Here is a 9,151-nt window from a genome sequence, read left to right on the forward strand (position 1 = left end):
AGAGGAGGAAGAGGAGGAGGAGGAGAGGACACATGAGAGGAGACATGTAGAGGAGGAGGAGGAGGAGGAGGAGATGAGGAGAGGAGACATGTAGAGGAGGAGGAGGAGGAAGAGAGGACACATGAGAGGAGACATGTAGAAGACGAGACGAGGAGAGGACACAAGAGAGGAGACATGTAGAGGAGGAGGAGGAGAGGACACATGAGAGGAGACATGTAGAGGAGGAGGAGGAGGAGAGGAGACATGTAGAGGAGGAAGAGGAGGAGGAAGAGAGGACACATGAGAGGAGACATGTAGAGGAGGAGGAGGAGAGGAGACATGTAGAGGAGGAAGAGGAGGAGGAGATGAGGAGAGGAGACATGTAGAGGAGGAGGAGGAAGAGAGGACACATGAGAGGAGACATGTAGGAGGAAGAGGAGGAGGAGGAGGAGACGAGGAGAGGACACATGAGAGGAGACATGTAGAGAAGGAAGAGGAGGAGGAGAGGACACATGAGAGGAGACATGTAGAGAAGGAAGAGGAGGAGGAGGAGACGAGGAGAGGACACAAGAAAGGAGACATGTAGAGGAGGAGGAGCAGTAAGTGTGTGTTTGCTGCTGAGAAACGACTGATAGGCTTCTGCAGAAATAATAGTGAACAACAAACACACGCAGGCAGGAAACCACGAGGAGCGCTCTGATTGGTCAGCCCGGACAGTATTCTAGGAAAGGGGCGGGGCCTGAGAGAGCAGGACAGCTTCCATCCTGTTCGTTATGCAAGTGATAAAGTTCTTATCTGAGCCTCACAGTCCCACTCCACCCTGCCCACCAGCACCAGCCTGCGCACCGCACAGCATTCTGGGTACTGCAGTTCACTAGAAACAGACGGCAGGACGCTAAAACGCTGACTCAGTTTGTTACAGCGATCAACCATTTTCAGAGAGTCCCTCCCTGCTGGACTGGGTCCTCAGCGGGGTTCAGGTTCAGGTTTTGTTCCTTTCACTCTGAGTCACTTCATGATCTCAGAACAGCAACATGTCCCTGTGATCTGAAAGCACCGCCCCCCCCATTAAAGCAGCGAGGAAAACCGCTTTTACTGAAGTAGCTGCTCAATTAGAAGCAGAAGGATTTTGGAAAATAAGCTCTTCGAGCAGTAAATCAGTGTGCAGTCTGACCAGAGATCAAACACACACTGTGGCAGGATGAGTAATTATTATATATCTAATTATAATAATATGAGAAAGATCACGGCATTAAATAAGATGATACATCATCATAAGAACAGCCAAGTTCCCCACAGTGTGTTAAACAGTAAGAGCTCAATACAAACTCACAGTTCAACCAGCAGGTACTGCGTCCTGATCTGAGGTCAGACCTCCTGGAGTCCATCTTTCTGTGTCCCAGGCAGCAAACAAAAATACTCAGTTTGAGGTTCAATTCAAAAGTTGGCCAACAGAAATAAAACCAAGTGTCGCCGCTCGTGTTTAATAGACAAGCTGTGTCAGCTTCTGTCAAGCTGAAGGCCGTTTTACAACAAGTCAAGGTGCAGCGTAACGTGCGAAGTTGATGCTTCCTCTGCAGACTGCTTAATCTGCGTGTCATGTGACCAGAGCGTAATCGCAGCCTTTGCGATTAGAAAATCTCGTTTCATCACATCGCGATAATATCGCAAACGCAATTAATCCTTCAGCCCGAATCTGAATGCGCGACTTTCACCTGTTCAAACATCCTTTCTGAACTGATCCATACTGATCCTCTGTGAGGGAAGAGGCTCCGCTCTGTAACGTCTCTGAACCACCACAGCGTCCGCTGTGTTGACTTTTTCCGGCCGAGCAGGCTAACTTCCTGTTAGCGCTCCGCTAACGTGAATGGGGGTAAAATGAAAGACGTGCGGCTGGTGCAGCCTTTTCAAATGTTCTCGACCGAGTGGATCACGTCCTGATAGTGACACGAGTCATTTCGCTCGGGTTGTGACGCTCAAATATATCGATCCACCGTGTTACAGCCGCCGTTTTGGCCGCTAGTAGAAGTTAAGTCAAAGCACGGGGCACTTCCTGTCGGCTCGGAGGCGTTGCGAGGCTGCCTAGCCGACCAATCGCAGAGCGTCACGTCAACATGTAGTTACATTTTTGAGGAGGTGCACGTCAGACGACAGCGTAGGGTACGGGGCTACGCAGGGGCTACGCAGGGGCTACGCCGTGGATTCGACGCAGAAGTGCGCTTTTCACACGATTTCAATCCTCGCTTGAGTTTTCTCGCTGGACTGCTGCAGAGCCATTACTACAGCGGTCTGAAACCAAAATAAACATTTTGCTGTTTAATTGCAATAAACGGATCAAACGGACGCTGAAATAACGACAACATGATGCAGATTTGTTAAACAAGTCATGTCTCAGGTCTGTCAGCAGGACAACTTTTAAAATGTTTGTTTTCTGAACGGAGTTTGGTTTGAACCGGGGCGACGCTATGCTAACTTGTTCACAGTAATCAAGTAACAGACACGTTTTCTGAATTTCCCGGGTAGTTCAGCTTCCTCGTTTTCTGTCCCAGCAGCCTCCAGTTTTTTTATGAATATGAAGAAGTGACGTCACAGAGCTCTGAGCGAACACTGAGTGAAGATAAATCAATGTTTTAAACACAAAATATTAAAGTAGAAAGTTGATTCAGACTTCCAGGCCGATCAGCTTTAAATCTTTTATTCAGGACCTTCAGTATTTGGATCAAGTAGCTCATGAAAACATTTGTATCTACTCGTTTAGCTGACGCTTTTATCTAAAGCGACTTAAAGTAGACCTGTTCTTCTGCATTTCCAGACATGTTGTAGCTCTGCGACTCCTGTACGGCAGCTTGGCACGATTCAAAGTTCAAAAAAAATTTCATTCAAAAAACTTCATGCTTCATTCATTTCAGCTTCTGTCTGAAACAAGCTGTAGATGCTCCTGTCTCTTTAAGGCCCCACTGTCTTCTGATTGGCCATTGTCTAATGCGTTCACCAGGTTGCCGCAGGGATAGGGCGCCATGTTCCTTTGTGGGCGTGGCCAGCATCGTCTGACAGTTGAAAACAGAGAGTTCAAACCCAGGGCTTTAATACTTTAATCTCTTTATTTCAAGCTTTGCTCGTGTTCAACATGAACATCCGACACTGTAACATTGTAGAAATGGAACAGAAACAGGTCCCCTTTAAGTGTCTTTCTCAGGGACACATTGGTGGATGTGTCATTGTGGGAATCGAACCCGACTCTCTCATACCAAAGGCGTGTGTCTTACCCACTGCGCCATCCCGATGAAAAATGCTGCAGTTATCTCGATGTGAAAGATTTTATCAACATGTGGGTAAAAATTCTTCGTCTAATTCGTGTTTGTATGTTTTTCTTGTTGTGTCCTTAGTAAAGACTCATATCAGACTCGGCAGATGATCAATATAAAAGGACTCCAGGCCACAAACACTTTCAGTCTCTGACCGTGTTGACCTCGGATTACGGCGCCACCCTCAGTCCAAAAAGCTCAAGCATCCTGCAGGTTTTCCCAGAGCGAGACACGGTTTGTGCTCCTGAACACCGAGTTCAGCAGGTCCCAGCAGACGGTCCTGCGTCGACCTGAAGGGAAAGTCCGCCTTAAACCCAGATTACACACAGACTGATGGGGAAACGGGGGGTTTCCTCTTTACACACACTGTACTGTTTCCACAAACACTCAGACGAGTTACAGTAAACCGGGTCACAGGTCACCGTGACAGAGGTCACGTCTGGACTTCACGCGCACTATTACCCAGATCGGGATCTTCCAAGTCACGTTACGTCTGAAGCCGTTTCATCGACAGACGAGCTGAAGTCTCCTCGCAGGGTCAGACTGAGATTAGGGCGGGGCTTCACTCAATCCCAAACCAATCAGCACGTCATTCATCTACCAAGACTTTTATTTTGGTGACTGAATAAAGATTTCACTTCGTTTCCCTCGTGCAGATTAGTTCAAAACAGTTGTGAACGTTCGGCCTCAGGTTTGTTTACTGATCCTCAACAGTTTGTTCTGAGCAGGAAGAAAAGTTTAAACCACATCAACTTTGACTCAGGAGCAAAAATCTGAATTTAAACGGGAAGACATTTTTATCGCCCTGGTGTGAACTGAGGATTATGAATGTGCTTAAACACACAAACGCTAACATCAGCTGGGTCATGTGATCGATCGCTGATCACATGGGACAAACAGCTGAGTGAGTGCTGAGTCATCAGAGCGGCCAGAGGAAGTCACGACCTCAAAGCGTCTGAGCCTCCTGACTGGTCGGCCAGGCAGTCGGGGTGGGCTGGACCCCCCCCCATTATTCCTCCCGGCCTCTGCAGAAGCAGGTTTTTAACAGAAGGACCGTCTTCTAGACCGAGCCTGAAAATCAAACCCAGCGGGCGCCGCTGAGGGGAAACGCCTCCAGGATGACTGACAGGTGGGTCAGCTGAGCCAGATTTAGTCAGTACAACCAGTTCGCCAGGCTGCCTCCCATCAGGACGAGGTCGACTTCACTTCCTGTTGGTGACGGTTTTATCGTGCGAGCATCTGAGACTCTCACAGAAATGCAGTGAAACCGGCGTCTGCCAGCGAGGAAGGAGGTCAAAGTGAGAACTGGGTCAAAGCCTAAACTCATGCAACACTGACAGAGCATGACCAGCAGCAGTGCATGCTGGGAGTTATCAGCACGCTGAAAACACACGCCTCTGACCCGTCACGCGTTGCTCAACAGGCCCGCCAGCCTGACTTCCTGTATGTAACTCTCACAGTCTGACCTCTGCGCTGCGTGGATCAGGTCCAGCAGAACCTCACGGGGTCGTCAGAGCACGGCGACCAGACTAAACGGAGGTCGCTGAGGTCATGCTAATGCACTTCCTTTTGTTTAGTTTAGTTGGAACCAGCCGTGACTGATGCGTCCGTGTTAGAGGTCGTCAGCAGCAGAGTTGCGGGACTCAGAGCCGCTCTGACGGCGTGGCGTCCTCTGACCGTCCAAAACGGATCTGGGTCGTTTCACTTTGACGGTTTTGTGAATTACTCTTAAAGCTGAAACCCGTTTCCACCAACCCTGCAGTAACCATGGAGGTCTGCAGGTGGACGACCCCGCACATCCCCCGGGAACGCCGGCGTCACGTGTCCTTGTACCAAAACAAACACGGACGTCAACCAGCAGCTGAGAGTCTGGTGTCGTCCACACAGACCAGACTCCAGCTAAAAGGTTTACTTTAACCAGTATCAGCGGTTCTCAAAGCTGGGTCCGGGGACCAGCAGGGGTCCTCGAGGGAGCGCGTCCCCAGCAGGAAGTGGAACACAGTGAGAAAATGTGAGACTTTGTTTTCATACCTTCGGTTGGAAAACATCCCGGGTTAAACTGTAGACGTATTCTAAATCTGCGAGCCGCTCGTCTCCAGTTACAGTCGGCGGGTCACAAATGATGAAACCAGAGCGAGAATCTAATTCGGCTTCCTGCCTAACAAAGTTCTCTAACGTTGCCTCCTCTTTTAAAACGTTAGTGTGAAATCTCAGAGCTGCAGCTCCTCCCTGCAGACCGACTCGTAGCATTAGATTAATTAAAGAGCAGCGTTCTCTCTGGGTCACTGAACCATAGACGCCGTGTTTTACAATGTGGTCATCGTGGCAGATTATATGTAAGGCAATAAATATTACATGATATATATATATATATATATATATCTGCCTCTTTAGGAGAGCCTGTTTCTCATTATTATTATTATTATAGCAATGACATGACATATGATATATGGTATTATTATTAGCAGTAATATATAATATATAAATATAAAGTTTGTTTTCTGGCACCAACAATACTCTTTATAACAAATCAGATATTTTAAATTTCTTCCTGTAGTTTTGACTCTTATTCATAAAAACCATAATATATAATAATATATTGGATTTTAAAAAACTCAAAACTTAAGAATCCCGTATCGCTCGGCCTCATTAAATGATCCTGCTGTCAAACTCGAGCGAGTGACGCGAGGCGAACGAGGCGGTAACGTTTCCTGATTCTTCTTCAGATGTTTGTGAATTCTTCCTCGGGGCGTTGGCTTCAGATCCAGATATTTTCAGCGTGTTGGTATGCCTACACGCAGCCAGCATGCGGCCAGCATGCGGCCAGCATGCAGCCAGCATGCAGCCAGCATGCAGCCAGCATGCAGCCAGCATGCAGCCAGTATGCAGCCAGCATGCAGCCAGCATGCAGCCAGCATGCAGCCAGCATGCAGCCAGCATGCAGCCAGGCGGACCAGCTTTAAGGGAGGCGTGGGGCGCCGCTGGAAAGGAGATGGATTTCTAACACCTAACTAAACCAGAGCGGCGCTGAGAAACAGACCGCGGCCAAATAACCGGTTTATCATCTTGACCAGAATCATGAAACTAAAAAAAGAAAATGAAACTGGATTAATCGTCCAGTCGTGCGTCACACAGCTTCGTTTACGCACCGAGACGACAACAACAACAACAGCAGCAGCAACACGCCGCTCCAGAAACACCGGACCGACAGCCCGGGCAGGTTTGACCACGCAGCAGGAAACACACCCACTCAATTTATTTACTGCCCGGGAAGTCAGCTGACACACACACACACACACACTAACACACACTAACACTGACACACACACACACACACACACTAACACACACTAACACTGACACACTAACACTGACACACACACACACACACACACTAACACACACTAACACTGACACACTAACACTGACACACACACACACACACAGACACACACAGACACACACACACAGACACACACACACAGACACACACAGACACACACTGACACACACTGACACACACTGACACACACTGACACACACTGACACACACACACACACTCACACACATGTGAGTGTGTGTGAGTGTGTCAGTGTTAGTGTGTGTGTGTGTGTGTGTGTTAAAGCAGACAGATGATTTCTCTGAAATGCAACACGGAGCAAAGAAACGAGCCTCTGAAAATAGAAGTGAGAAGAATCGCTGAGAGGAAACAGAACCAGTCATTTTGTCTCCGCTGCGACTTCAGTGCGACTTAAAGACGTTTTCCTCTCCGGGCCGATGACTGAAAGCTAAAAACGTTATTCTGATTAAACTGACCTGAAGACAGTGAACAGTCCCAGGGCGCCCCCTGCTGGCAGAGCTCAGTCCTGCACCAGAGGCGGCACTGTTTTCTTTTTGTTGGCCAACTTTTGTATTGAGTTGTTTTGTTGTTTGCTTGCTTGCTGGATCCAGAAAGAGGTTTTTGTTGAGAGTACTGAGAGCAGGACTCTGGACTCTGGAGCTCTTACGGTGTAACACACTGTGGGAACTCTGCAGGCCGTCCTAGGATTCTTCTTCTATTCTTCTCCAGCACTGCTCACAAAGCCTCATATTTCACTCCCTTTCTGACCCACATCTACAGTAATGATGACGTTTGCAGACGACACCATCATCATCATCATCATCATCATCATCATCATCATCATCGGCCGGATGTCAAACAACGATGAGACTTCATATCGGGAGGAAACTGTTAATCTTGCAGAGCGGCGCTCAGAGAACAACCTGCTGCTCAACGTCAGCAGAACCAGGAAGCTACAGAGTCCGGTCTCCATCAGTGGGGCTGAGGTGGAGCAGGAGAATCAGCGTCACATGGTCACCTCGCAGAAACAGCTGGATTCCTTCTTAAAGCCAAATTCCCACGCCACGTTCTTGGCAGCAGAAAGCATCTGGAAACATCCCCAACATGATGTGCACGGCCAGGACGGCTCAGAAGATCACCGGTACCATCTCATCATCGCTGATGTCGGCGACCCCCTACTACAGGGTACACACGGGAATCCTGAAGTAAAATTCAACATATTTTAAGACTTCTGCGCCACTCTGAGCTGTAACCGATTAAATCAGCCGCACGCCTTCAAAAGGGATTTCAGTATATTTATAACATATTTATTGTCTGTATGTCACCAGGTTGTAACGCCACCTAAAAACTGATGAACGAAGCTGAAGAGAATAAAGTGAGTGATGAATAAATAGTTATTAATTAGTAGAAGATTAGAACATTAAATTAAGTATTTTGTTCATTTAATAGTGAACTGTAAGTTTGATATTTTCATCATGTTACTATATTTAATATAATTTCATATAGTAGTATATTTTCAGTTTGGGCTTGTTTTTTATTGCTCCAGGCTCCATGAGCGTCTCCAGCCTCGATTCTGATCAGGCTACTAACTCGTCAATAATCAAATCTCGGCTGATCGGTCTGTTCACAAGCAGCGACTTTATGAGAATCACACAGTCGCTCCTCTCCGCCTGCCCGGCGTTATAAATAAATCCGTTCACCTGCACTTCAGCAAACACACTTTGGGACAAACAGGATTTTCACATTGAAAAAAATATCTTCAAAATGTTCCGCCTCGTTAAATTAAGACTTCTTAAGACCCCGCGGACGCCCTGTAACAATACAGTGAAACGGCCCCGCGACTGCCAGGACGGCGAATCGGCGCAGCTCTCCTCTCGCGTGCAGCCGGCGTAGCTGGTGCGGGAATCTTGAATCTGTTTCTCGGTGGTCAGAACTCTTTGACAGGTCAGAGGCCGACACGCCGACCGCTTCGTGCCGTCAGCCGTGAGCTTCTGTTTGGCTTCGGACAGCTTATTTCTCTTTACGTATCGCCGCGGGTTTGAAACGGTACCGACAGCGGAGAACAAGTGATGTTCTCTTTTTTAATGGTTTCTTCTCAGTCACATCTGTCCACAGCTGGATTACTGACACAGCCTGCAGCAGATAAACCAACCCAGCGAGACCTGGAAGTGCAGTCTGATGCAGCCTGCAATAAATACTACACGCAGTAGTACATGAATGTAGTAGTAGTACCTGCATGTTAAACACTACAGATCTATTACAGCAGTAGAATGCTGGAATAAATCTAACTTGTTCTTCTGCCCACATTTCTGTCCAAATAAAACTCAGTAGAACCTGCTGGAGAGCAGGGGAACTGCCCCCCCCCCCGAGGAGAAGACCGGGGGGGGGGGTCCGTGTGTGTGTGTGTGTGTCCGTGTGTGTCCGTGTGTGTGTGTGTCCGTGTCCGTGTGTGTGTGTGTCCGTGTGTGTGTCCGTGTGTGTGTGTGTCCGTGTGTGTGTGTCCGTGTCCGTGTGTGTGTGTGTCCG

The 9,151-nt window shown here is 48.1% G+C and overlaps 1 protein-coding gene across 2 annotated transcripts in view; it reads right to left on the reverse strand.

The window, feature by feature from the left end:
* otud5a (OTU deubiquitinase 5a) overlaps positions 1-9,151 on the reverse strand; it is a 27,834-nt gene that overhangs the window by 13,784 nt on the left and 4,899 nt on the right. The window lies entirely within an intron of this gene.

This window comes from Micropterus dolomieu, linkage group LG08, assembly GCF_021292245.1.
Source record: "Micropterus dolomieu isolate WLL.071019.BEF.003 ecotype Adirondacks linkage group LG08, ASM2129224v1, whole genome shotgun sequence".
Taxonomy (NCBI): domain Eukaryota; kingdom Metazoa; phylum Chordata; class Actinopteri; order Centrarchiformes; family Centrarchidae; genus Micropterus; species Micropterus dolomieu.